This window comes from Sus scrofa, chromosome 5, assembly GCF_054392235.1.
Source record: "Sus scrofa isolate SSC_HxYL_T2T_F1_AM1 chromosome 5, Sscrofa_HxYL_maternal_Yorkshire_Landrace_v2.0, whole genome shotgun sequence".
Taxonomy (NCBI): domain Eukaryota; kingdom Metazoa; phylum Chordata; class Mammalia; order Artiodactyla; family Suidae; genus Sus; species Sus scrofa.
In genome coordinates this window covers 88,146,320-88,173,990 of record NC_139387.1, presented here as the reverse complement: position 1 = coordinate 88,173,990, position 27,671 = coordinate 88,146,320, and the positions used below count along the sequence as shown (strand labels likewise).

General features: G+C 41.9%; 1 protein-coding gene and 1 long non-coding RNA gene across 2 annotated transcripts in view; one reads left to right on the top strand and one right to left on the bottom strand.

The window, feature by feature from the left end:
* LOC106510400 (uncharacterized) overlaps positions 1-27,671 on the bottom strand; it is a 422,513-nt gene that overhangs the window by 367,904 nt on the left and 26,938 nt on the right. The window lies entirely within an intron of this gene.
* LOC106510398 (uncharacterized) lies at positions 144-4,429 on the top strand. Its single transcript, XR_001308844.3, has 3 exons — positions 144-229; positions 467-517; positions 2,188-4,429. It is a non-coding gene; the product is annotated as an uncharacterized LOC106510398 (long non-coding RNA).

Sequence of the window (27,671 nt, the reverse complement as noted above, 5' to 3'; positions counted from 1 at the left end):
TGGCGTGTGTTGGGGGCCCAGGCGAGCTGGCGACTCTGGGCTCTGCCAGGCTTTCACTCTCCGCAGCCCGGCCCTGCCTCCCAGCAGGGGCGACCCGGGCTTGGAAAAGGTTAACTAGCACAAACAGCCTTCATTTGTGCCGAGTGGGAAAGCCCCATGTGTTGCCCCAGCTTCTCTTTATGCGGCGTGAGGGGTGGGTTTTCGCTGTTGTTGGGCCCGTTGGCACGAGGTAGGTGCCCAGCATGCTTCTGCTTGAGGGACGGGAAGGGCCGGGCTCCCCGCGAGTGAGCAGGAGGCAGAAAAAGGAAGCCATCGGAACCCCTCCCGCTTCCAAACCGGGGGAGGTGAGGGGTGGGGGGGAGTCGGGGCGAAGTTGGGGTGGGAGGGGGTCGCAGAACAGCTCTTCAGTGTGCGCTGAATAAATGCGTTCACCTCGACCTAATCGGTTCAAATGCTCTGTTTTCAGACCCCATCTGCTTATCTCGAGCAAAGTTTGAGGAACAGCTCCCGTCCTATTGTAAGCACATCATTTTGCAAATCTATTCCCGTCAGAGCTCTCATTATAACAGATGTCAGCGGAGGAATCCGAGCTGTCGGGGGACCGCCAACCATGAAAAGGAGGGGCCTGGCGGCCAGCGAGGCAAACAAAACAGCCGCCCCCCCACCCCCAAACGTAAACAGGCCTGTTTGTCACAATATTTTCCCACATCGCCCAACCATTCCAGGGGACTTGTTTCAAGAAGCAAAGGGGGGCGGGGGGGGGAGGGGGGGTTGAAACCACTGTAACAATAAAGAGGCAGAGTCCATCAAGTTCATTTCCTCCAAGTCAAAGGATATATAAACCTATTCTTAAGATTTTTCTCTGCAACAAAAGTTGATCATATATATATTTATTCCTGACCAGAGTGTTTCTTGCTAACATTAAAAATGACGCACTGGCTAATTTTTAATCTGGGCAGCAATCATTTTAAAGAGGTTTAAAACTTTTTTGTTTTCCTTTTTAATTTTTTAATTTTTTTAATAAACCCTGCCTCACGCTGGGTCCTGATCAACAGGACACCTAACATTTTGCCACTGTAGGAAAGAGAGCACCATCTCTTGCCAGCGCTACCCTCTTGTCAGAATGTGGAGATAACCCAGGAGGTCTGCCTGTAGTAGTAACACCTGGTCAAGGGCTGCTTACCCTGTAAGGAGTTTAATCTAGATAAGAGTTGTCTGTTAGCAAAGGAAAGCAGTGTTTTGGGGCTGGAAATATCGAGGGATTTTCCCCCTGCTCCGGATTTCAGTGGTTTGAGTGGCAAGTCTTTCTCACTACATTTTAGGTAAAAGAGTATTATCCTGGGAACTATTAAAAGTTAGTACTCATGGAGTTCCCGTCGTGGCTCAGTGGTTAACGAATCCGACTAGGAACCATGAGGTTGCAGGTTGGATCCCTGGCCTCACTCAGTGGGTTAAGGATCCGGTGTTGCCATGAGCTGTGGTGTAGGTCACAAACGCAGGTTGGATCCCGAGTTGCTGTGGCTCTGGTGGAGGCCAGTGGCTACAGCTCTGATTAGACCCCTAGTCTGGAAACCTCCATATGCTGTGGGTGCAGCCCTAGAAAAGACAAAAAAAAAAAAAGTTAGTACTCATAATAAAAATCATCATAAACTTTTTAAAAAGTTAGCATTCATCAGAACATATTAATTCCTGGACCCTGAGAGCCTTCCTCGAATTCCCACCCAATATCAAAGCCAATCACTGATTGCGTTTGAAGATGGAAGCCCTTGTGGCATCAACAAACAGGAGCTTGAGTGGGTCACGCCAGTTCTTTGTTGAAAAGGAAACAAATCCATAAAAGAACATGCTGTTCTTTAAAAGTTGTATTTTAACTTAAGGATAAACTGTGGGATTAATATTTTGACCTAACTTGCGTTCTGAGGTTTGGTTGGGTTATTTTTCTTTTTTTTAAGACCTAATGATTAAGACAGACTCCAGTGTTATGGCCTATCTGTGAAGTGTCACCCACACGTCTCATAAACACACAGCCTTTACCAGCATATCCTGTTCTAGGTTTCACAGAAACTCACTTAACTCTCATGGCAACACTTCAAGGCAGCCAGGCAAGTGTTAGTACTCCCATTTTATGGTTGAGGAAATTAAGGCCCTCAAAGAGTTAAGGTTTAAACCTATGTCTTTCCACTACAGCTTATATATGAAGAGCCCTGTCAATTTTCCCACCGCTGTGCATCATGGATACCAAACAGCCACACACAGAAAAGGTAAGAGATGACTATCTAGACAATAAAATGTTTACAACACATGAAGTAGGAAAAAGACTGACACCAGAAGTGTATATAGTATGATGCCAATTTGCTTTATGAATGCATTTATATCTAGTTTAGAAATACGTGGGAGTTCCTGTTGTGGTGCAGCGAAAATGAACCCGACTAGTATCCATGAGGATGCAGATGCGATCCCTAGCCTAGCTCAGTGGGTTGGGGATCCAGAGTTGCTGTGCGCTGTGGTGGAGGCCGCAGACACAGCCCAGATCCTGAGTTGCTATGGCTGTGGTGTAGGCCAGCAGGTGTAGCTCCAATTCAACCCTTAGCCTGGGAACTTCCATATGCTGCGAGTGCAGCCCTTAAAAAGAAGAAAAGAAACATGTACCAAAATGTCCGTTGTGGTTGTCAGTGAATAGTGAGAATTTTAATTTTTTTTCTACAGTTACTTTGTATTTTACACCATAAACTGTGTTGTCTAGAGTTGTATATATAGACTATGTATAGCCAATATATATAACTATATAGATAGATATAGACAAAATGGGGGGTATATAGTTGTTCTTAATAAGAGAAAATTTCCTAAGAAAGGGAAATGGCTGTTTTATTTAATTCTCCCCAAACTCCTGACACAATGACACAGAAATTTAGACTTTCAGATCTTTGACCTCCACAGCAGAATCAAACGCTGTCTTCTGTCGTTTGACAGATATGCTTATTAAATTACCACTAGTATGTGTGACCTACTAACTATGTGACCAACTGCAGGAAAAGGAGGGCAACCCCTGTCCCGGTTGCAGGCTTGCCAGCCTGCTCTTAAGACTCATTGAGTCTTCAAAGAGGTCACATCAAACCACTCCTGCCCCACAGGCAAGGTGAAGCGCAGACCATGTGGGCAACCGGGACATGTGTGTCTGCTGGCAGGACTAGAACCGATGCCAATCACACAGCAGCCCAGCCTTCAGCTCAGTCCTTGACAAGAGGCAATTCCTTTCAGACTGACTCGCCAACAGAGTGAGCTCCTGAATATTCTCTGGCTGCGGTTCATGACACTAATGATGTAAATGGATATTTAGCCTCGGATATTAACTCTGAGCAACGAGGCTGCTTATGTCTTCTAACTCAGTAATCACCATGCTTGCTGAATACTATGGAGATTGATCCTTGCTGAAATCAGCAAATTCATTTGGGGACACTTGAGTTTTCTCAAATTGTCCCTTAAGATGTCCAGCCAGGCATACATTCCGACAGTATAAAGCTCAGTATTTGTCATAGCCCAGAAGACAGTTCAGCTAGTCTGCAGTTCACTCGCTCAGTGTTTTCAGCAGCAGCTGTCACCTTTAAGGTGGTTCTTTTCCACTGGGCTTTTTGGTCCTCCTGGGTCTTACTTGAGAAACATCCTTTCCCTGGTCTCTACTTTCTATGAAAAGGTCCCCTGGATGACCTCAGGGTCTAGGTAAGTAGTGAAACTGGGGTGCCAGGCATGGTCTGGGGAGCCAAGTATATCGTGTATATCATGTACTCGGAATATTGAATGTTTCTGAAGCTACTTTTTGAAAACAACACTGAGATGTTTACAGCACATCGTTGACGTAGAAATATATGAAAGTGACCTTTCTGTAGGGGCAAAAAGGTTCAAAAATCAGCAATTTGATCTTGTTCAAACTCAGCTACAAATTCTCATGTCATGGGATCAGGTAATGATTCACTTAGACATTCTAGGTTAATGTTCCACTGCCCTCCTTCTCAATAAATGATAAGCCTCCAACACTGGTACTCTATGGACAGAGACATGCTTTGTGTGGAGTCATGCTTAGATCTGAACACTAGCCGACAGTGTGGCCATGGGCAAGTCTTAATTTCTCTCAGCCTCAGTTTCCTTGTCAGCTAAATGGGGCTAATATCTACTTCAAAGGATTACTGTGCAAATTAAATGAAGTATATTAAGTGATTAGCCCCATGCCTAGTCCCATGCCTGGGGATACAGTAAGTGCTCCACAAATTTAATGCTCTAATTCAATCAACAAAATCTATGAAGGAACTATTATCTCTAAAAATATTCTCATGGAGCTTACATACTGGTGGATGTTACTGTTTTATCAATATTCTTTGAAGTTTACAGATTCTTCTTGTGGCAGAAATACCTGCCAGTCACTCGCCTAGATAGAGTGAGATTTCAAATAAACATCACAGCGATTATCCTGAGGTTCTGTACATCCAACTTACATGCTCTGGAAGAGGGGAAAGGACAAGGAGACTGATGGGATGCCTCATAATCACATCTTCCTCCTAGTCCCACAATAACACTCCCAAATACTTGCTCAAGCATGACCCAGAGAATCTGTGATGCATGAGGAGAGGCCCCAGCCCTGCTTCCCAGATACTGCTCTAGCCTTGGATAAGAAGAGCTGGGCACAGAGCATCAATCCCAACTTTGTGTCACAAGTACACGTGAGGGGGTTCATTCGTTCATTCACCCCTTCCGCAAACATTTACTTCCCATCTAATAGGCACCAGTCACTGTCCTAGGGATAAAGCAAGGGAAACTTCACTCCATCCTCAAGAAATTTCTAATACAATTAGAGAAAATGAGATAAACAACAAATTATGACAATCTGTAATAAGCAGTATGAGACAAATTCTCCATGAATCTCTGAAATTCCACATCTTATAAACAGAATCATTAACTGTCCTTTGGCTCAGACTATCTTTTCAAGAACGTCTGCAGATGGGAGTTCCCTGGTGGTCTTTTGGATAAGACTTGGCACTTTTACCACTGTGCCCTGGGTTCAATCCCTGGCCTGGGAACTGAGATCCCATATCAAGTTGCTGCTCACTGTGGCCAAAAAAGAAAGAAAAAGGGGGGGAGGGGCAAAGATAAAATAAAGAGAAGATGGAGTTCCCGTCATGGCTCAGTGGTTAACGAATCCAACCAGGAACTATGAGGTTTCGGGTTCGATCCCAGGCCTTGCTCAGTGGGTCAAGGATCCTGCATTGCCATGAGATGTGGTGTATGTGGCAGATGCAGCTCAGATCCCACACTGCTGTGGCTCTGGTGTAGGCCAGCGGCTACAGCTCTGATTCGACCCCTAGCCTGGGAACCTCCATATGCCGCGGGAGTGGCCCTAGAAAAGACAAAAAGACAAAAAAAAAAAAAAAAAAAAAAAAGATAAAATAAAGAGAAGAATGTTTGCAGAGGAAATAGTCTTGAAAGATAGAAATAGTATTTCCTTTCAGAGAAAGGGCAAGATTTTTTAAAGTCCAGTAAAATAAACATAAAGCCTCTCCATGGGGTTTACTTACAACCCATTACGAGAGATTCAGATTATCTAAATCCAGGGTTCCATCTCTGCAATACAGCCCACTGCACGAACAAGTGTCACCCAGCCATCACTACCTCACCCTGTGGAAACTCAACTCAGGCAACCAGTAAAAGGAAATCTTGATAGGATTTTCCTTCTGGCTCAATGGGTTAAAGATCTGGCACTGTCACTGCTGTGGCTCTGCTTACAGCTGTGGTACAGGTTCAATCTCTGGCCTGGGAAGCTCTGCATTCCATGGGCATGGTCCAAAAAAAAAAAAAAGATGATACTCTGGCAGCTGCTTTTTCTGTAATAAGCCTTCCTTTGTCTTTGACCCAGGAGTCTGTGTCTTCTGCCAGAATTTAGGAGATGGGGGCAGGCTAACATTTTAGTCCCAGGAATAGGGACTCAGCAGCCAAGCCCTGAAAGCGGGGTAGAGTTCACTTACCAAATGGGACAGATGGCAAGTACAGTGTGGATATTCCATTTCCCTGAAAGCTAGAAATGGCTTTCCTGACCTTCACCCACCTCCACACCCAGACCCTCCAATGGTTCCAATTCCCTGTAATATACCCTCACTCTTGAAATACCCACAGTGGTTTCTACTTCCCTGGCCCAAACCTCACTGACACCAACAGATGGGAGAAGCAAGAGAGGACAGGACAGTTTATGGAACCAGGGTACGGAGCTAGTGGAGATGAGGATGGGATTCAGAGTTGGAGTGAAACCGTGGGCCTTAAGAGGTGACGGAATCTTTCCTTACTCATCTTGGAGGAGAAAGAAACAAGGATGAACACAAATAAATCAAAGTGAAAAGAAGAGCAGGACATCCTAAGGGTCTTTTCTCTCTCAAAAGCAGCAATAATAAAACGGCCAACTTTTACTGATCCCCTAATACACTTCAAAGACCGATCTAAGGACTTCAAGTGTATTAGCTCATTTAATGTTCGCATGATGTAATACGTATAATTATTATACCCATGTTCCAAAGGCTGGAACTAAGACGGAGAAAATGAGTGCAGAGCCAGCATTTTAACGTACGCAGTCCATCTCCAGACACCGTACACAGATGCAGATATAGATACCTGGTTGCACAGAATTTGATTTACATGATCCTTGGTTCTTATTTCTTTATTCCTTTAATAAGGAAAAATCACCTATCTGCTCACCATCCAATATGTGAACTAGAACATTAACAAGCTACATTTACCCACATGCTTCCAGTTCTGCTCCCATGCCTTTCCCCATCTGAAATGATCACATACCGAAGCTTGTCTTCATCACATCTTTACGTTTTTTTGACCGGGGGGGGGGGGGGGGGGGGAAGGGGGGGAGGGGAATAGCTGCAGCATGCAGAAGTTCCCAGGCCAGGGATGGAAGCTGTGCCACAGCTGCAACCAGAACCACAGAACTGACAATGCCAGTTCCTGAACCCACTGAGCCACCAGGGTACTCCATATCTTTACTTCTTAAATATAGTCTTAAGACATGCATGTATATTCCTAAAAATTGTAAGATTAATTTTTCCTAACTTTTATAAAAAGGTGACATGCTAAACATAATCTGAAACTTTATTTTTCTCTTTTATACGTCATTAAACATGGCATTATGTATATTCTTTTCACTTTTCTACTCCATATTATTATTAATAGTTCTACTTGATCTATGGAGAAAGGCATATTAAAACCTCCCTTGTATACTGTTAGATTTGTCCTTTTTTTTGTAGTTAATTTTGGTTTTATTCATTTTGAGGATATGCTGCTAGGTAAATGTATCTTTAGAGTTTTCATATTCTCATAAATTGAACCTTTTCTCCCTATGTAGTAACTTTCATTTTTTCTCATAGTGTTCTCTGCCTTAAAATCTAAAGTTATTAATATTTCTATACCAGTTTTCTTATGACTAACATTTGCCAGCTGTATCATTTTCTATACTTTTAATTTTTCTGTATCTAATGTTCTGAATTTCTCACTTTTTCAACAGCATATGGCTATATTTTTTTAAAATCCAGTCTGACAAACTTTGTCTTTTCATTGGACCGTTTACAATTTAATTTTCTGCAGTAACGAATACATTTGGGTTTACTTCTACCAATTTATTTTGTACTTTCTATTTGTCTCACCTTTTGTGCTTTTCTTTCTTCTTGTCCTCTTTTGGACTGATGTTTTTCCCACTCCACTGTCTCATTTAGAATTTATAGTCACTACTTCTATTGTTCTAGATTCCCATATAAATTATAGCATGAATATTTAAGTTATTAAGTCTAAAATTAATCATATGTTTGGGAGTTCCCGTCTTGGCTCAGTGGTTTAACGAATCCGAAGAAGAACCATGAGGCTGCAGGTTCGATCCCTGGCCTTGCTCAATGGGTTAAGGATCCGGCATTGCCGTGAGCTGTGGTGTAGGTCGTGAGCTGTGGTGTAGGTCGCAGACACGGTTCAGATCCCACGTTGCTGTGGCTCTGATGGACGCCGGCGGCTGCAGCTCCAATTTGACCTCTACCCTGGGAACCTCCATGTGCCATGGGAGCGGCTCAAGAAAAGGAAAAAAGACCCCCCCCAAAAAAAAATCATATATTTGTATTTATCCTATTCCCATGAAATACAAAGCCTTAAAACACTTTAATCCAATCAGCCAATTCCAATTTGCACTCTATTGCTGTTCTGTATTTAATTGTCTTGCTTATCATCATCAATGTTTTACACTTTTTTTTTTTTTTTTTTTTTACTTTTTTACTTTTTAGGGCCACACCCACAGCATTTGGAGGTTCCCAGGCTAGGGGTCAAACAGAGCTACAGCTGCTGGCCTACACCACAGCCATAGCAACACAAGATCCGAGCTGCATCGTCGACCTACACCATAGCTCATGGCAACACCAGATCCACAACCCACTGAGTGAAGCCAGGGATCCAACCCGCATCCTCATGTATGTTAGTCATGTATGTTAGTCATGTATGTATGCTGCGCCACAATGGGAGCTCCCTTTGTTTTAAATTTATACATAGATTTACAACTTTTTCACTAGTCATTCCTTCTTGCATCTAAGACTTTCCATCTGGGAATATCTTTATTATTCTTCAAGTGCATCCTTTTAGAATTCTCTATAGTTAGAGTCTGTTGTTATCAAACTTTAATTTTTATTCTTCCTGAAAGTTTCTTTTTATCACCTTGACTATCAGCTATTTTGCAGGGTAATACTAGGTTGATAACTATTTTCTCTGTATACCCACAAAGTTCTACTTTTTTCTGGCTTTCATTGTTGCTGTTCAGAAGTCAATTCTATTCAATTGCCATTCCTTTGTACACAGTCTACTTTTCTCATACATAATAGCTTTGAAGAGATTATCTTTCTCTGGGGATTCTAAAGTTTGATTATGATGTTTCCCAGTGTGTATTTTTTATTATCGGTCCTGACTGAGATGGATTAGATTCCTAAATATAAAGACTGATGCTTTTCTTTGGTTCTGAAAAATACTTAGCCATTATCTCTTCAAACATTCCCTCTCTCTCATACATCTCTTCTCCTGAGACACCAAATATAAAACCACCCCACTCCGTCCTTATGTTTCCTCTTATTTTTCATCTCTTTGTTTCTTTGTGCTTCATGCTGGATACTTTCTTCAGATCTAGCTTTCAGTTCATTGACTGTCTTTCCCACTATGTCTTATCTACTACTAAAATGCACCCATTGATTATTCTCCTTCGTTTTTTCTAGTTCCAAGTTTTAAAGCCGACCATTTTCCTTGCTGTTCCTTATGTGAAGGGCTGGTAGCTTTATCTTCAGTTTACCCTTACATACTCAGCCTGTGGACTTGTGGGTTCCAACTATATTGGAGTTCTCCCTTGTGCTTCCCACTTTGGGTGGAATCTAGATTTTCTCCTTTCTCCTATCCATAAGAGGCCATCACAATTAAAACCCAATTTCACTGCAGTTTCAGCAAATGTCCTCAGAATGAAAGCGTCCTTAGTAATTTGTTTACCTCTTTGGATTCATGCCTTCCTAACAGCTCATTAATGCATTTTAAGATTTTTAAATTTTTTTTTTTTTTTTTTTTTTTTGTCTTTTTGCCATTTCTTGGGCCGCTCCTGCAGCATTTGGAGGTTCCCAGGCTAGGGGTTAAATCGGAATTGCAGCCGCCGGCCTACGCCAGAGCCACAGCAACATGGGATCTTATCTACTGCTCTTCCAGAAATAGAAAACTGGTTTGTTTTCAATTGGGAATAAGAACGTACATCAAATCTAGTACGCATTCCAAGTTTTTTTTACAAGCAACTCAAGCAGATGTTGGATATACATGACGTATAAAAAGCAAATTGTAAATAAATGTGTATAGTATTACAATTTTTGTAAAAATAAATATTAAAAGGAGTTCCCATTGTGGCGCAGTAGAAACGAATCTGACTAGGAACCATGAGGTTTTGGGTTCCTGGACTTGCTCAGTGGGTTAAGGATCTGGCACTGCTGTAGCTGTGGTGTAGGCCAGCAGCTACAGCTCCGATTTGACCCCTAGCCTGGAAACCTCCATATGCCGCAGATGTGGCCCTAAAAGGACCAAACACAAAATAAATAAATAAATAAATAAATATATTAAAAAACATATATTTGTTTGTATGTGTGTATGAGCATAGAGAAAGAGATACATACTTCATGTGTTTACTTCAGAATCCCTAAGACAGGGTGTGAGGAAATAAAGGCAAAATACCATTAAAAAGAGCAAAAATACACAAATTAGTAAAATATACAATAAAATATTCTTCCAACTATGTAAAATATTAATAAGTCTACAGACAAGGACTTTAAGGTAACATGGACAAATATCTCAATGGTTTAGGTGTTATCTTGCCCAGCCATAAAGGGACTTACCAGATGATCTTGCGAATATCCTTTGAATTACCACTTAGGTGGTCCTAAATTACAATGGACCCGCTGCAATCTCTTCTCTTTCCCAGATTCAGGTCTGAAGCACTTCCTCTGCCTTATCTATACTTACATCACAGACTTTCCAGAGTACCCGCCTTGGCCTGCTTGTGACCTTGAAATTATTTTTTTGTGTGTAAAATTTTTCCTGATTGATTTCCATCACAGCTCAATACTGATGAACTTCACTATGGCTCCATCCGGATGGAGTGTCTTTAGTATAAAAATAGGGACAACTAGTATTTTCTGACTATGTGTCAGGCAATAAAGAGGTATTTATGGTGCATTATGTTGTCTTTACAACAACCCCATAAAGAGAGGTGCAACTGCTGAGAGGAAGCATCCTAAGGAAATCTGATTAGTGAAGATCGGAAAAGTCATCCTTGAGGAGGTGATGAAGCCAGGTCCTGAAGACTGGGTAGGAGTTAAACTGGTGACTATATATCCAAAAAACTAAATCCAGGAAACTCAACAGGTAATGACTCAATACTAATCTTTTAATTGATTGACTAAGGAAACTATATAAAATTTTGTGTGTGTGTGTGCTTTTCAGGGCTACACCCACGGCAAATGGAGGCTCCCAGGCTAAGGGGTTGAATCGGAGCTAAAGCCACCAGCCTACGCCACAGCCACAACAATGAGGGATCAGAGCCATGTCTGCAACCTACACCACAGCCCATGGTAATGCCGGATCCTTAACCCACTGAACGAGGCCAGGGATCGAACCTGCAACCTCATGGTTCCTAGTCGGATTTGTTTCTGCTGGGCCACAATGGGAACTCCATAAATGTTTTTAAAGACCAAGTTACAAATGTGCCCCTCAAGAGAAACCACTGTTTGGAGTCCCAACAAGCATGACACTGACTGAAGTGTCCCATCATGGCTCCCTTTGGAAAGACCCAGGCCACCTAAAGGGAATGATAAGATCAACAATAAAATCTTTTTAATTATCGCTATTTTCCTGGTTGCTTTTAAGTTTTTTGTCCTTTTGTTGTTTAAGTGATGGGCTGAACAAAATAAACACTTAGGAGAAGGAATATTTCCTGGTGATTTTAAGGGATGTGGGAGAATTGGAGGAAACCAAAAAGTCACTGGATGGTGAAGTGGTGGGAAATGGTGAGATGTTTTGAAGGAGGTCATTAGAGGAGAATGAAGAACACTGAAGCCGCTACACTTAACAATTTAACATCTAGAGTTTCTGGGCTGTTCAATATGCAGTCTCTAGCCACACACAGCTATTTAAATTTAAACTAAATAAAATGGAAGATTAAGTTCATCAGTCTCACAAGCCATACTTTAAGTGCTCAGTAGCTATTTATGGTTAATGGCTGAGTGCTCAGATATAAACCATTTCCATTATTGTAGAAAGTTCTATTTGAGCTGAGAACTATCGTTCAGAAGGGAACGATCCTCTCCAGGGTCCTGGCACCCATTTACCGCGGAAATGTTCAGCACAGGTTGTGACCCTGTGAACTTAGAAGTCTCCCGGGGAATTCTGGCAACATCACTAAACATTTAGGAACCACCTTCTAGATGCCAGACACTGAAATCAACCACTTGGCAGGCAGATAGAAAAACAAAACAAAACAAATTAAACATGACCCCTGCCTTCAAGAAGTTCATTACCTAGAGAGGAAGAAAGACAGGTAACCTGCTTCGGGGGCTGGAAGAACTCAGGAAACTTTTCCTCAGGCACAATTTCTCCCAAGACTGTTACTGTCAAAGGTACCACATTTCAAATCCCCCAATTTTAGTGGTCAAGTGGAGGTTTCTGGGACTCTGGGGACAATGGAATGAGATTTGCACACTGACAACAAAGATCTCTAACAGAGAATCCAAGACCAGGATTCTTTTTTTTGGTCTTTTTGCCTTTTCTTGGGCCACTCCTTCAGCATTTGGAGGTTCCCAGGCTAGGGTCTAATCGGTGCTGAAGTCGCCAGCCTATGCCACAGCCACAGCAACGAGGGATCCAAGCTGCATCTATGACCTACACCACAGCTCACAGCCGTGCCGGATCCTTAACCCACTGAGCAAGGCCAGGGATCCAACCTGCAACCTCATGGCTCCTAGTCAGGATTCGTTAACCACTGAGCCACAGCTGGAACTCCCAGGATTCTTTTAAAGCTTTCTCCCTTGCCCATTTTCAAGGTAGAATGGCACATGTCCAGATAGCATCTGGCAGCCCAATGTGCTTCACTGCGGTGTGATACTACATTTTCACTTTCCTCCGAAGAGGGTGTAAATCAGTTCATCTTGACCTATTTTCTCATTTGTAAAATGAACAAGTTGGATTACAAAACCATCCATTGCAGGGACAAAAAAATCTTGTTCAAATGACCTCTACTCATTTTTATCTGAAAATGTAAGAAAGACGGTTTCACTAAGCTCGGCTGAGAAGAGGCCCTCGGCTGGGGGCTGTGTCAGAGGGTCTGTGGTCATGTACGGCTTGTGCAGAATCCTGAGGGAGGAACAAGAGCTCCACTGCATGGAGACTCTGCAGCCCTGTACCTTGAACATACAGTGACACATTACAGCAGGGGACTCAGCAGATGTTTAGGTTATACTAAATAACCAGTTTTTCTAAGATGGACAAGTGGTTAAAAAAAAAAAAAAATCTGCCCAAAAAAAAAAAAAAATGCAGACTGAAAATAATGCAAAAATAATGAAATTATATGATAACCTGCATGAAATTGTCAATATTGGCTCAGTTTTTAAACATAAGAAAAATAGCAATTAAATGTGGTTCAAACAAATGTTTCAAACAAGGAAATGGCACTGTACCTGGTACCAGCCAATCAGGCAAAAACAACAACCATCTAATGAGACTTTACAAAAAGTGAGTTCAAAGGCAGTGAAACTATCATTTGATATATGCACATATACCCACTCACCTTAACTATGAACTTCCCCATAAATATATACTCTGCATTAAGATATTAGCTACTGAGAGAGTGAAGATATCAAAGTGGCTTATATACTTCATTTTATATCACTTTTAAATTCTCTTTGGCGATTTATTTCATAAGTTACATAATATGTTAGTGTAACAGTGTTGACTGGACCACACAGTTAAAACCTGTGGCAATGGCCACCCACAGGCCTCCAGGAACTGCGACAGGATGCTTATGCTCTACCGCCATCTGGCGGCCAACCACTGCGGAGCAGGCCTCAGGGAACAGTGGGGAGACTCCAAACTTCTGGGGATCCCAGAGCTCCAAGAAAAGAATCTGAGTTATTATGCATGTCACTGCCACAACACCTGGAACATTTCACAACTCAAACCTGTCTCACATCAGGGTCCTGCGACCTTAGCAGGGAAGCTCACTTTTCACCTGTAGGATGCTGACAATTTTCTAAGTCTAGACAAACAGCAAGAACATCTATCTCCAGCCCTAAAATAGCAATGACATTAGTCGTGTCACTTTTTATTTTACTAGCTTCCAAACTATTTACTTTCATTCTTTATTCCATAAAGAGCTGTCAAATCTCAGAGTAAGTGCCCCTTCTCTGTTTCTGTCAGATTGGGTACTTAGCTGTCTCGGACCGTACCTACTAGGGTTTTTTGCTTTTGTTTTGGGGTTTCTTTGTTGGGATTGGTTGGGCTGGGTTGTTTTACTCCTTATTTTGATATAACTGTACATTCACTGGAAATGGGGGAAAATGTACAGGGAGGTCCTGTGAGTACTTTTCGACCTTCACCAATGGTGACATCTTACACAACTAGAATACACAACAAAACCGGGAAAAACGGACATTAGGGCAATCCACGGAGTCTACCCAAATTTCACGCACTTACGTGTATGTGTATCTGTGTGTGTGAGTTGTTTTTAGGTAGTCTGTTATTTTAGATTCTCTGAAACTCCTAGTACAGTGCCTAGCAGATACATGACTTTCCTTGCCTGTGGGGGTAGGAGGCAGAAAGGGGGAAAGGAAAGACAGATGAGTGGAAGGAGGGGCCGTAGGGATGCCTGTCAATTAATAAAGTAAATCAAATAATCCATCAAGCCGTGATAGTCCTTCAGTAAATTTGTTCTGAGGTAACACGGTAGATCAATGTGAAAACCCAGCTTTTCACTCAAAATTAGTCATTTTTTCCCAATAGTACCCAATAAATCATTTGATCGTTCAACCTTCAAGACATCCATGCAAACTACAGACTCTCTTGGAGTTTTCAGAGGCCTTTCAAGTGACTGATGGGGCTCTAACATGCACCTTTTCTTGCTCTTTTCCTCTTTAAAGCTATTTCTAAAAGGGCTGCTGGAGGCTTGTTTTACTGCAGGCAGTGACTCCACTCTCTGAGCCTCCGTTTCTTCATCTGAAAAATGGCAATGTCCCCTTGGAAATGATATTCTAGTAATTTTGCGGTTCCATGATATCAGACTTCCTCTTTATTTTTATTTTTTTAATTTTATTTTAGTCTTTTTTTTTTTTGCTACTTCTTGGGCCACTCCCGTGGCATATGGAGGTTCCCAGGTTAGGGGTCTAATGAGCGTTGTAGCCGCCCGCCTACGCCAGAGCCACAGCAACAAGGGATCCGAGCCGCGTCTGCGACCTACACCACATTTCACGGCAACGCTGGATCCTTAACCCACTGAGCAAAGCCAGGGATCAAACCTGCAACCTCATGGTTCCCAGTCAGATTCATTAACCACTGAACCACGACGAGAACTCCAGACTTCCTTTTTAGAACTACTCTTTTTATTACATATAAATGTAATAAATATTTGCTTGTAACAAAAATACAGAAAAAGTACTGAAAAAGTAAATTCAAATCACATATACTCTTATCCACTAATAGATTAAAAAAAAAACTTTTTTTTTTTTTTTTTTTGGTCTTTTAAGGGCCACACCCATAGCTTTCAGAGGTTCCCAGGCTAGGGGTCAAATCGGAGCTGTAGCAACACCAGATCCTCAACCCACTGAGCAAGGCCAGGGATCAAACCCATGTCCTCAAAGATACTAATCAGATTGGTTAACCACTGAGCCATGACGGGAACTCTTACAGGTTACCTTTTATTTCAGTTCTTTCTAAACCTGTTCATTTCATTTTATATGTCTGTGTTCATTTCATTTATTTATTTTTTTGTCATTTTGCCATTTTGGGGGCTGCTCCCACAGCACATGGAATTTCCCAGGCTAGGGGTCTAATCGGAGCTGTAGCCACCGGCCTACACCAGAGCCACAGCAACGCGGGATCCGAGCTGTGTCTGTGACCTATACCACAACTCACGGCAACACCAGATCCTAAACCCACTGAGCAAGGCCAGGGATCGAACCCGCAACCTTATGGTTCTTAGTCCGATTCGTTAACCACTCAGCCACGACAGGAACTCCGTTCATTTTATATGTACAAATACCTAAAGAAAATTAACTTATTTATTTAATTAGGAATCAAACTAGTCGACGTTCTGGGACTCCAGGATCCCCAGAAGTTTTGAGCTGTGTGTCTTTTTCAGTGTAAGTTATCTTGAAGGTACCACCTCAGGTCATGAAATTCTTCCAGTATTTGTGGATATTCAGATATATTATTAATATATTTAATCATTCCATATTGTCAGATATTTCCTCTCCTCCCTTTTTCCTGTTACAAATAAACCTGATATCAACATGCTTATATGATTATACGAAGTGCATTCCTGTCTTCGAGACTCTTGGAACAAGCCTGTATTGATGAATTATATTCCCAAAAGGTACTTACAGTTTACATTTCTGCTAAGTTCAGGTACATATATTCATTACAACTTTGCTAAAATAACTATTATGTTTAAACATTACCTAAAATTTTAGTTAGAAAATTGTTATCTCCTTGTTTTTATTTAATAGCTAATAAAGCTAAACTTCTGTATGTTTATCAACATCATGTTTATCAAACAGCATATTATATTTACAAAGTCTATGTTCTCTGTCCCATATTTCTATTAGGATGTTAGTTTTTATTAATGTCATATTAATGTACATATTACAGATATGAACCTTGTTATAGTTGTTGTTCAATTTTTGCCCTTAGTATTTATGAAAACTATACTTAACATTTCTTTCATTTTCTTATTCTCAAAAATCCATTCTCTAGAATCACTGGGGGGGTTTTTTGTTGGGTTTTTTTGTTTGTTTGTTTGTTTTGTCTTTTCTAGGGCTGCACCTGCGGCATGTGGAGGTTCCCAGGCTAGGGGTCTAATCGGAGCTGTAGCCACTGGCCTACGTCAGAGCCACAGCAACGAGGGATCCGAGCCATGCCTGCGACCTACACCACAGCTCACGGCAACGCAGGATCCTTCACCCACTGAGCAAGGCCAGGGATCGAACCCACAATCTCGTGGTTCCAGTCAGATTCGTTAACCACTGAGCCATGACAGGAACTCCCTAGAATCACTTATTTATATGCCTTTTATGCTTTCACTTAAGATTTTTTTATATTTAAGTTTTAACACCTAAAAACTTAATATGGTATGAGAACAGCTGCCGTAGCCTCATTTTTCTGAATAGTTCCTCTTCTCAAGAATTTAGGAATCCATCTCTTGCTTGTTTCTGCCACTCTAGACAGGAGGTACACCACCAGCTTCGGTGCTCCAGCCTGCAAACGGCAGGTGGTGGGGCTTCTTAGCCTCCACAACCACGTGAGCTCATCCCTCATAATCAATCTCTTCCTACATTTCTAGGTAGATCCCATTAGTTCTATGTCTCCAGAGAACACTGACTAATAGAGAAGAAGGACACATAAATAAATACCATAGTGTGATCAGTGCCACAAAAGAAGGAAGTACTTGTTGTAAGAGAAGGGTGAGATATCTCTACAGGGATCAAATAAGATGTGGGAAGGTTTCACACAAGACAGCACTCAAGGTAGGAATACTGGGCATTCCGTACAAATACTGAGTCCACTCACACCCTCAAAAATGCTGCTGGTGAATACTCAGGTCTAATGCAGGGTTCCTCAACCTCAGCACTACTGCTATCAGGCCTGGGTGATTCTCTGTGTAGGTGCTATAGCCTATACCCTGCAAGGTGGGCCTCCACCCACTAGATGCTAGTAGCACCTGGTCCTACACACAGCTGTGACAACCCTTTGTCTCCAGACATGGCCACATGTTCCCTGGGAGGGCACAAAGCACCTTGGTTGAGAACCACTGGTCTAATTCTATGTCTTCTCTTTGTGAGAGCAAGCTCACTACCACTATGGGCTTCATCCTGCAGGGAAACAGAAAAGGCAGGGTTTTATGGTGTCACGTCGCATATTTAAGTCTTTTAGCCATTTTGAGGTTTTGTGTTACGTGCATGGTGTGAGGGCATGTTCTAACTGTGGTGATTTACATGCAACTGTCCAGCTTTCCCTGTACCACTTGCTGAAGAGACTATCTTTTTTCCATGGTGTATTCTTGCTTTCTTCATCATAGAATAATTGTCCTATATTTGTGGGTTTATTTCTGGGCTCTCTATTCTGTTCCACTTATCTATGTGTCTCTTTTTGTGCCAGTACCATGCTGTTCAATTATCATAACTTTGTAGTATAGTTTAAAATCAGGAAATTTGAAAACTCCAGCTTTGCTCTTCCTCAGAATTATTTTGACTATATAGGACCTTTTGTGATTCCCTACAAATTTTAGGATTATTTGTTCTGGTTCCACGAAAAATGCCATTGGTATTTTGATAGGGATTGCATTGACTCTATATTTTGCTTTGGGTAGCATGAACTTTTTAACAATCTAAATTCTTCCAGTCCATGGGTATAGTTTATCATTCCATTTATGTCTTTTTCAATTTTTTTTTTCATTTTTTAAAGTATAGTTGATTTACAAGGTTGTGATAATCTCTGCTGTACAACAAACAAAGTGATTCTATTATATATGTACACACATCAATTCTCTTTTGGATTCTTTTCCCATGTAGTTTATCACAGAATATTCGGTAGAGTCTTTTTAGGGTTTTTTGCTCTTTTTATTTATTTTTTATTACTCAATGAATTTTATTACATTTATAGTTGTACAATGATGATCACAACCCAATTTTATAGCATTTCCATCCCAAACCCCCAGCCCTTCCCCCCACCTCCCAACCTGTCTCCTTTGGAAACCATAAGTTTTTCAAAGTCTGTGAGTCAGTAACTGTTCTGCAAAGAAATTCATTGTGTCCTTTTTAGGTAGAGTCTTTTCTATTACTGTTGTAGTCTTCACTTATTTCCACTCTGACTTTTATTACTTCCTTCTAATGTTCAGTTTTGTTTCTTCTTTCTCTAATTCCTTAACATATAAAGCTAGATTGCTTGAGATTTTTCTTGTTTCTTGAACTGGCCCCATATCTCTATAAACTTCCCTCTTAGAAATGTCTTTGCTGTGTCCCATAGATTTTGGAAAGTTCTGTCTCTTTTTTTTTTTTTTTTTTTTTTTTTTGCCTGAAGTTATTTTTGCTTTCCTCTTTGCTTTCTTCATGGACTCTCTACATGTTTTTTTCCAGTTTTCTTCTTATAATTGATATATATTTCCACACTATTGTGGTTGGAAAAGATGCTTGATATGCTTTAACCTTCTTAAATTCATTGACACTTGTTTTGTGACCTACCATGAGATCTATCCTGGAGAATATTTATGAACACATGAAACAATGTATATGCTTCAGCTTTGGGGTGGAATATTCTGTGTGTGTATTTTAACACTATCTGGTCTAATTTGTCATTAAGACCAATGTCTCCTGAATGATTTTCTGTCCAGATGACCTACCCATTGATGTAAGTCAGAGCTTAAAGTTCCCTACAACTACTGTGTTATTGTCACTATCTCCCTAATGTCTATTAATATCATCTTTATATATTTAGCTGCTCCTATGTTGGGTATATAAATATTTACAAGTGTTATATCCTCTTGTTAGACTGACCCCTTTATCATTATGTAATACTCTCTCCTTCTGTTATGATCTTTGTTTTAAAGTCTATTTTATCTGATACAAGTGTTGCTACCCCAGCTTTCTTTTTGTTTCTATTTGCATGGAATACCTTGTTTCCTTTCTTCACTTTAACCCTGTCTGTGTGTCCAGATTTGAAGAGAGCCTTGTATATAGGCAGCATATAGATAGGTCTTTTTTTTTAATCCAGCCACCTTATGTCTTTTGTTTGGAGAATTTAGTCCACTTACATTTAAAGTATTGATAGGTATGTACTTACAGCCCCTTTGTTAACTATTTTATAGTTATTTATGTAGTTCTTCTGTTCTTTTCTTCTTTTGTTCCCTTTCCTTGTGGCTTAGTGATTTTCATCTTTAGTGTTATGTTTAGATTTCTTTCTCTATTTTTTTGTGTGTACTTATTATATGCTTTTGGTTTGTGTTTACCATAAGCTTCATATATACAGTTTTATATAAAGTGATCTATTTTAAGTTGATAGTCTCTTAAGTTTGAACACATCCCAAAAGCACTATATTTTTACTTCTCCCTTCCACATTATTTCACATCATTTTACATACTTTCACTTAGCTACTTATTATATTTATAGTTGATTTTCCTACTTCTGTCTTTTAGCCTTTCTGTTAGTTTTACAGTTGACCCACTACCCTTACTATATATTTGCCTTTACTAGAGGGATTTTTTCTTTCATATATTTTCCTATTTCTAAGTATGGCTTTTTCTTTTCTACTTGTCAATTTAACATTTCTTTTAAGATTGGTTTAGTGGTGATGAACTCATTTGGTTTTTGCTTGTCTGGAAAACTTTATTTCTCCTTCAATTCTGAATGATAAGCTTGCCAGATAGAGTATTCTTGGTTGTAAGCTTTTTTTTTTTTTTTTTTTTTCCTTTCAGCATTTTGACTATATCCTGCCACTTGCCTCTGACCTAGAAAGTTTCTGCTAAAAAATCTGATAACCTTAGGGAAGTTCCCTTATACATAACTAGTTGTTTTTCTGCTTTTAAAACTCTTTATCTTTAACCTCTGACATTTTAATTATAACATGTCTTGGTATGGATATCTTTGAATTCACTTTGTTGGGGACTCTCTATGCTTTCTTGATCCGGATGTCTGTTTCCTTCCCCACATTGGGAAGTTTTCAACCACTAGTCCTTCAAATAAGTTTTCTCACCCTTTCTCTGTTTTTCTCCTCCTTCTGGGACCCCTATAATACCAGAGATCCCTTAAACCAATCTCATTTTATTCAATTATTTTTTCTTTTAACTGTTCTGTTTGGGTGATTTCCATTACCCCATTTTCTAGGTCACTGACCCATTCTTCTCTATTATTTAATCTGCTTTTTACTCCCTTTAGTGCAGTTTTTATTTCATTTGTATTCATTAGCTCTGATTGGTTCTTCCTTATATTTTCTAACTCTTTGCTGGAGTTCTTCTCCTGAGTTTGCTGAAAATCTTTATGACCATTGAATTCTTCCGGTGGATACTTATTTCCATGACAGTAAAGCCTTTTTATGAGGTTCTATCTTGCTCTTCTGTTTAGCCTATGTTTTTCTGTTCCATTATTTTGCTTGGCTCTCTGTGTTTATTTCTATGTATTATGCAGTCTCGAAAGAGTAGCCTTGTTTAGGTAATGACCCTTCTCATTCAACTCTGCCCTAGCTCTTGGTTGTCTTTCAAATCTTTGTGCTGTCTCTATACAATCTGATTTCTTTTTTGTGTGTGTGCTTTTTAGGGCCATGCCTGCAGTATATGGAGGGTCTCAGGCTAGGTGTTGAATCCGAGCTGTAGCTGCCAGCCTACACCACAGCCACAGCAATGCAGGATCTGAGCCACATCTGCAGCCTACACCACAGCTCACTGGCAATGCTGGATCCTTAACCCACGATGCAAAGCCAGGGATTGAAGCCACATCTTCATGGATCCCAGTCGAGTTTGTTAACCACTGAGCCATGAAGGGAACTCCAATCTGATTTATTCTTGATATGCCCTTGTTGTTGAGAGTATGCTGAGACCTGCAAGTGTTCTGAAGGAAAGGATCTCATTTAGCATCTAGTTTCAAGCTGACTGGAGGCCAGACCTTCAGGCAGCAGCTGTTAAAGTATACAGATATGTACAGTCCTGTGGTATCGCAACTGTAATCCCTGCTGGCCTCAGACCAGGAGATCTGAAGCGTCCCCTAGACAAGAATTGCAAAAATTGAAGGTCCTGATGAGGAATAAGCTCCTTTCAGGAGAATCTCACTAAGCTGTTTGTAGCAGGCCAAGGGGGTACACAAAGATGGTGTTTCCCGTGCTTACATTTCTCCTTAGCCTCTAGATGTGTGGAAAATGTGAAGCCCAACCCTCAGGATTAAGCTCCAGGCTAAGTAAATAGGCCTGTTTCATTAAAAGACTGGGATTGTGTTTCAGTCTGCTGTCAGTGTGGTGTCCTGGGGTAGTGACCTGCCAAGAACTGTCTTCCTGATTATACAGTCCCATGGAGCTCAGAAACATCAGCCCCCTCGACCAAGTTCAGGTACTCAAGGGGTGTCCCCTGCGTGGACTGCATATAACTGCTGGCTTTATCTAGGCACCTGAAGAGTGTAGGGGTCAGGATTTTCTCTCTTGATTCAGAAAGGCATCAGGGAATGACTTGACTGCATGCACCCACAGATTTCAGCAATGTAGCAAGTGAAGCGCCATGGCTGCATACTTATCGGCTTCAATACCAACCTCAGTCAGCAGTGTGGAAGTGCTACAATCAAAGGAGCCTTTTGGCTTCAGTAAGGCAGTGGGATAAGGCTGCCACTGCTCACTTGTGTCAGAGCTATCCCACCTGAACTAGCACATTAGTGGGGAGCCCAACCAATGGTGTCCATCAGTGCCTCCATTTCTGGGGACTGTTTCTACCATCCCCCACCCATCCAGCCAATGCTTGTAGCTTTATAAATGACTCCCCTTCCCCTACAGTCTCTGCACTTTTCAAACTGCTGCTGTTTTCAAAGTGCTGCTATTTCTTGGGGTTAGTTAGACCACAGGCAACCCTTTAAGAGGGAAGTCTCAGTTTCCTACAGCATTTTGGGACATTTGGATATCAGCCTCATCGGTTTTCTGCACCAGACATTGTGGAGGCTCATCTCTTTGGTGTGGCTTCCAGGGGACAGGGTACCTGATGTGGGTACCAATCCCTCAGTCATCCAGGGAAGCACCAGTCTGGTAAGATCTCTCCACATTGTGTGCCATCACACCAGGATAGGGGTTTAGCAAGAGTACTTCTCTGCCTCTCCTACCCCTCTCAATGTGGTCTTTTTTATCTTTTCTTGTGATGCAGGTGTTCAGCTAGTTCCTCAGGTTCTTTTCAAAGGGAACTGATCCCTATGTAGCTGCATATTTATTGTGTTCATGAGAGGAGGTAAGCATGCCACCATCTTGATTGAAGTGACCTCCAAGTTTTAGTCTTTTTCTACAAAGGGGGTATTTAAACCTTCCTTGATTTCTTATTGTCAGGAAGAATATAAGCACTCAAAAATAATACCTGTTATTATCATTTTGCTATTTCTTCTAAGCTATGAAACTCCCAGCAATGAAATCACTCAGCCTCGCTCAATACTGAAATCACATACCTAAAAAGAAGTGCTTAGTCATAACTGAATAACAGGGTAAGAACTCAGAGCAGCATGTGTGTTAGTCAAGGATCTACAGAGAAACAGAACTAATTATATAATAGAGAGATATATAAAAAGAGATTTATAGTGAGGGATTGGTTCATATGATTATGGAGGCTGAGAGCATGACCTCCAGAACTACAAGAAGATAAATTTGTTTGGTCTTAAGTGACCTAGTTGGTGGTAATTTGTTATGACAGTCCTAAGAAACTAATAGAGCATCCAAGAACAAAAGAAAAAAGATTTGATTCCAAGAAACCATTTGAATTCATCCAGGGCCATGCAAGGAGAAGTACAAAACAAGAGGAAGAAAGGCCTGGCACACTAACATGTCAAAAAAATTTTAACTCAAAAAAAAAAAGTTTAAAGTTTTTTAACTCAAAACAAAAATAAAGTGTCTGTGCTCACACATGCAATTATCTAATCCTTTGAAAGAAAGCCCCAATATGTTCTGTTTAAAGGGCATTTCAGTAACTGGCTTTTTTTTTTTTTTTTTTTTTGCTTTGCTTTTTTTGCTTTGCAGGACCACACCTGCAGCACATGGAAGTTCCCAGGCTAGGAGTCTAATCAGAGCTGTAGCTGCCAGCCTACACCACAACCACAGCAACACAGGATCCGAGCTGCATCTTCGACCTACACCACACAGCTCACAGAGATGCCGGATCCCCAATCCACTGAGTGAGGGCAGGGATAGAACCAGCATCCCATGGATACTAGTCAGATTTGTTTCTGCTGCGCCACAACAGGAACGCCAGTAACTGTTGATGTTATTTTCACTGTGTGGCATAAGCTGTCCAGACCCCACCATATGGGCCTGGCCATTATTCTGCATTATGCTCCAACTGCCAACATCTGCACCTCTTTGCCTTGAGGGTTCCCCTGGCCACCAGAGCTCAGGAATTCTCTGAGCCTTGAGTCCCAAATAGGACTAAGATCCAAACGCCTGAAGCACTAATCTGCTCCATGATGGTTGCTTCCTTTCCCATTTCCTATTCCTGTTCCCCTATGATGGCTCCTGGGAATCACCTCCCAAATAAACCATTCTCCTTGAATCCTTGTCCGAGGGTCTGCTTTTTGAGGTGTCTAAGACTGACTGCAAAAGCCCTGAGCTGGAAGCCATTCAGAACCAAAAAGCATAACACGAAGCCTCTGTCTGCTTTAAGAATTCATTTTGAACTGCCTGCCAATTTCAGTTTAATATTAGAAAAGGATCTACATGTTAAACGGGCCTTGCTTGACTTCAGCATCTGCCAGATTTATTCCAAGGAGATGAACACTCAGCTGTAGAACTCTTCTCTTTTTCTCAACCTCAAATCCATCCTCCATCAAGAGGTGAGTTCTAAACCCAAAACATAGGTCATTGCTCCCCATTCCCTTGGTCCACCCCATCACCATCTCCTGACAGACTGGCCATCCCCAGCTAGCCTGTCATAACAGCCTCCTGACTGGCCCATGCCCTCTCCCACTGCTGACACTTCCAATCTACTCTTTGCATGACAGAAAAAGAAGTCACCTAAAACCATAAGTGGGTTAGTGGAACACCCTTCAGGGAAATCCTCAGTAGCTTCCCACTGCACAAAGACAAACAGTCCAACTCCTCTTGACCTCCAAACCTTCTCCAGCTGCCACCTGAAGCCACTGTCCTCTCACTCCCAATACTCCAAAGCTCACTTTTCTCTTCGTTCTTTTCCTAGAATAGCCCCAGCCCTTCCCAGCACCCAGAACTCCTCATCTTTCAGCTCTCCTCTGAAGGTCTTCTCCGCTGATCTCTAAAATCATCTGACCATGAACCCCACCATGTAATTCTCCAGCATTGCACCTTGTTTGTTTCCTTCATAGAGCCAAAATCAAGCGCTAGTGTTTCATTTCTTTATCCATTTGTTCAAAGAAATATATACTCAGCCCTTATTATATGGCAAGTTTAGTCCCCCTGCCAGGTGTGGGAGATATACAGTGACCAAAACCAGAGGAGGCCCCACCATCACTGGAGAGAGAGTCTAGTGAGAGAGATGGCGGTTAAATAACAACATATGCCCCTGTGAGAAGTGGTGTGTCTGTGTACCACGAGACCTCAAACTAGAAAAACTGGGCTCGGGGGGGAATGATCTGAAGGTCTCTGCAGGAAAAGGTTAACGTGGCCGACCTGGGTTGTTCAAACCCTGCACATTCCCAAGAAAGGCCTCTTGTTAGGACTGGCCCTGGAAGACGAGCTCTGCGTCCTGGAAAGCCCCACCTGACAAGAGCGATGCTGCAGGCCTGCAGCCTTGAGCCATCAGTTCCAGTGGGAGCAGGTAGTTTATACTATACCATGACTACGGAGAAGGCCAAGTTTTTGCTCTGGGAGGACAGAGTCTGAGTGCCTGAGGTCGGTCACGAGGTGTTGCAGGCTGACACACTGCCCCTCAGTGAAAGACCCTGAATGCCCACATGGGTGACAGCTCCTGGGTGGCACCACTTCACTCGTGCTGTCACATATTCTCCCTGGAGAAGGAAGGGGGTCTGTGTTACTCTGCAGGGCAAGGACACCTGGGACCCGGCCCCGAGAGTCCTTTCCCCTTTCTGATTTTTAATCTGTTTCTTTTCATGGTCATAAGCTTTTCTGAGTCCTGTGAATTCTTCTAGCAAATTCACTCAGACTGAGGTTGGTCTTGCGGCCCCAGAGCCAAGAGCACGTTCAAGGCAGAGGGAATAGCAGGTGTCAAAGCCCTGTGATAGCCCTGAGCACAGCAATGGAAGAAGCTTGATCAAAGTCAGTTAGGGGGAGTGAAAAGCAAGCAAGAATGAGATACAAGATGCCTGTGTTTTCTCTTCACAATGAATGGTAGCCCCATAAGGGTGGACATGGACCATTCTTAGTCACCAAGGCAGCTCTAGCACTTAGCACAATGCCTGGCATATTGCAGATGCACAAAGAATATTTACTAAATAAATGAGTGAGTGAATGGATCAATCTGGACTTTATGTTACGCCCTGTAACAAAGGTAATTATTACTGATAACTGTAACCCATAATCACCTCTCAATACTTCAAGCTTGCCCTATCAGATGTAATAACAGACTGTACAACTGCAGCAAGGCAGTCAAGACAAGAAAAAGAAAGAAAAAAAATTACCTCAAAATATTTTAAACTTAACTGCAGTTTGCAGATAATTTTCTGAATTTATTGCAGTAACGCATGAAAAATGTAGAATTTATCTGCAGGACAGACTTTGAACTTGCACAATAATGAAAGTCCCTTACGTTGGGAGGTCCCACAGTGGCACAGTGGATTAATGATCTGGCTTGTCTCTGTGGTATTGCTAGTTCCATCCCTGGCCCAGATGGGTCAAATAAGGTCCCAGCATTGCCGCGGCTGTAACAGAGGTCTCGAATTTGGCTCAGTTTCATTCTGTTGCAGGAGAACTTCCATATGCCACAGGTGTGGCCAAAAGTCCTTTAAAATTTCTCAACTTTTATTAACTTTCCCCTAATTTAAGTAGCACTGGTCATCACTGTTCCCATTTTATATATAAGAAACTACAAGGTTACTGCTTGGTCCAAAGTCATGAGCAAATTAATGGTAGCTCAAAGATTATACTTCTGGCCTCCTATATGCTCCTGGAAGCATTACTTAAGGGAAAAGCAGTTTGGAGGAGAGGAAAGGAGACGAGGCCTTGGATAAGGTGAGGCTCTGACACTTACTAGCTGAGTGACGTGGGACACATCCATTAACCTTGACAAGCCTGTGTGCTCATCTATTAAACAGCAATACTAAAATTGATCCTAAAGCTCCAGTTCTTACTCTGGGAATAACAGACTTCTGGGGATCCTTGGCTGAACTTCCAGACCGCATGAACCTGTAAGCAAAACCCATGTTTAACCTTTCGCATATAATTACGAGTGCAAGGATGTATGCATAGCTTTCATTATATTCTCAGAACCATCTATGACCCTGAATGGGGAAGGACAGTCAGTATCTATTTGTGTGGACAGTTACCAACAGTGCAAGAAATGGCTGTGAGCAGGTTCTGGAGCATGACGGGTTTGGAATCCAGTTCAGCTATTACTAGCCATTTCCTGAGGTCCTGGCTGTTTTCTCATCTTTAAAATGGGGAGACGGGGAAGAGTACAGACTCATGGAGTCACCATGCAGATTCAACATGGTCATGCCTACAGGGTGGACACAGATGGTGCATCTCAGTAAACGTGAGCCACTGTCCCTGTCGCCACGAGACAGCCAACATGGGAATCCGTGGGGTCACTGAGAGTCACCACACCCACAACATTCCATCAACAACTCTGGCCGGTTTTCAGTCTGAAACTTCTCAATTCATTCAACTCGTTTCCACCCCAAACTTCCTTTCTCTACTGCAGGCCCTTACGTGTCTTCCGGAAGATCTCCATGCTTTATCCCCCTTGAATCCTCCTCCCACTGGGGTGAACAGCAGGTACTAAAATCCTAACATAACTTAAGCTCCTAAGCTCTTGGCCTAAAGCAGGGCTCTGCACACCACACTCGAAGGGGCCTCTTGAGTGGCTGCAGGGAGGTGAGGCCCCTTGGTTCTTTCTTGAACCAAAGCAGGTCAGGTGTGTGGAAATCTGTGCATGTGGCTTCCTCCCAGTGCGAAGAAAGGGCTGCACTGCTTCAAACAAACAGACACACACACACACACCCAAAAA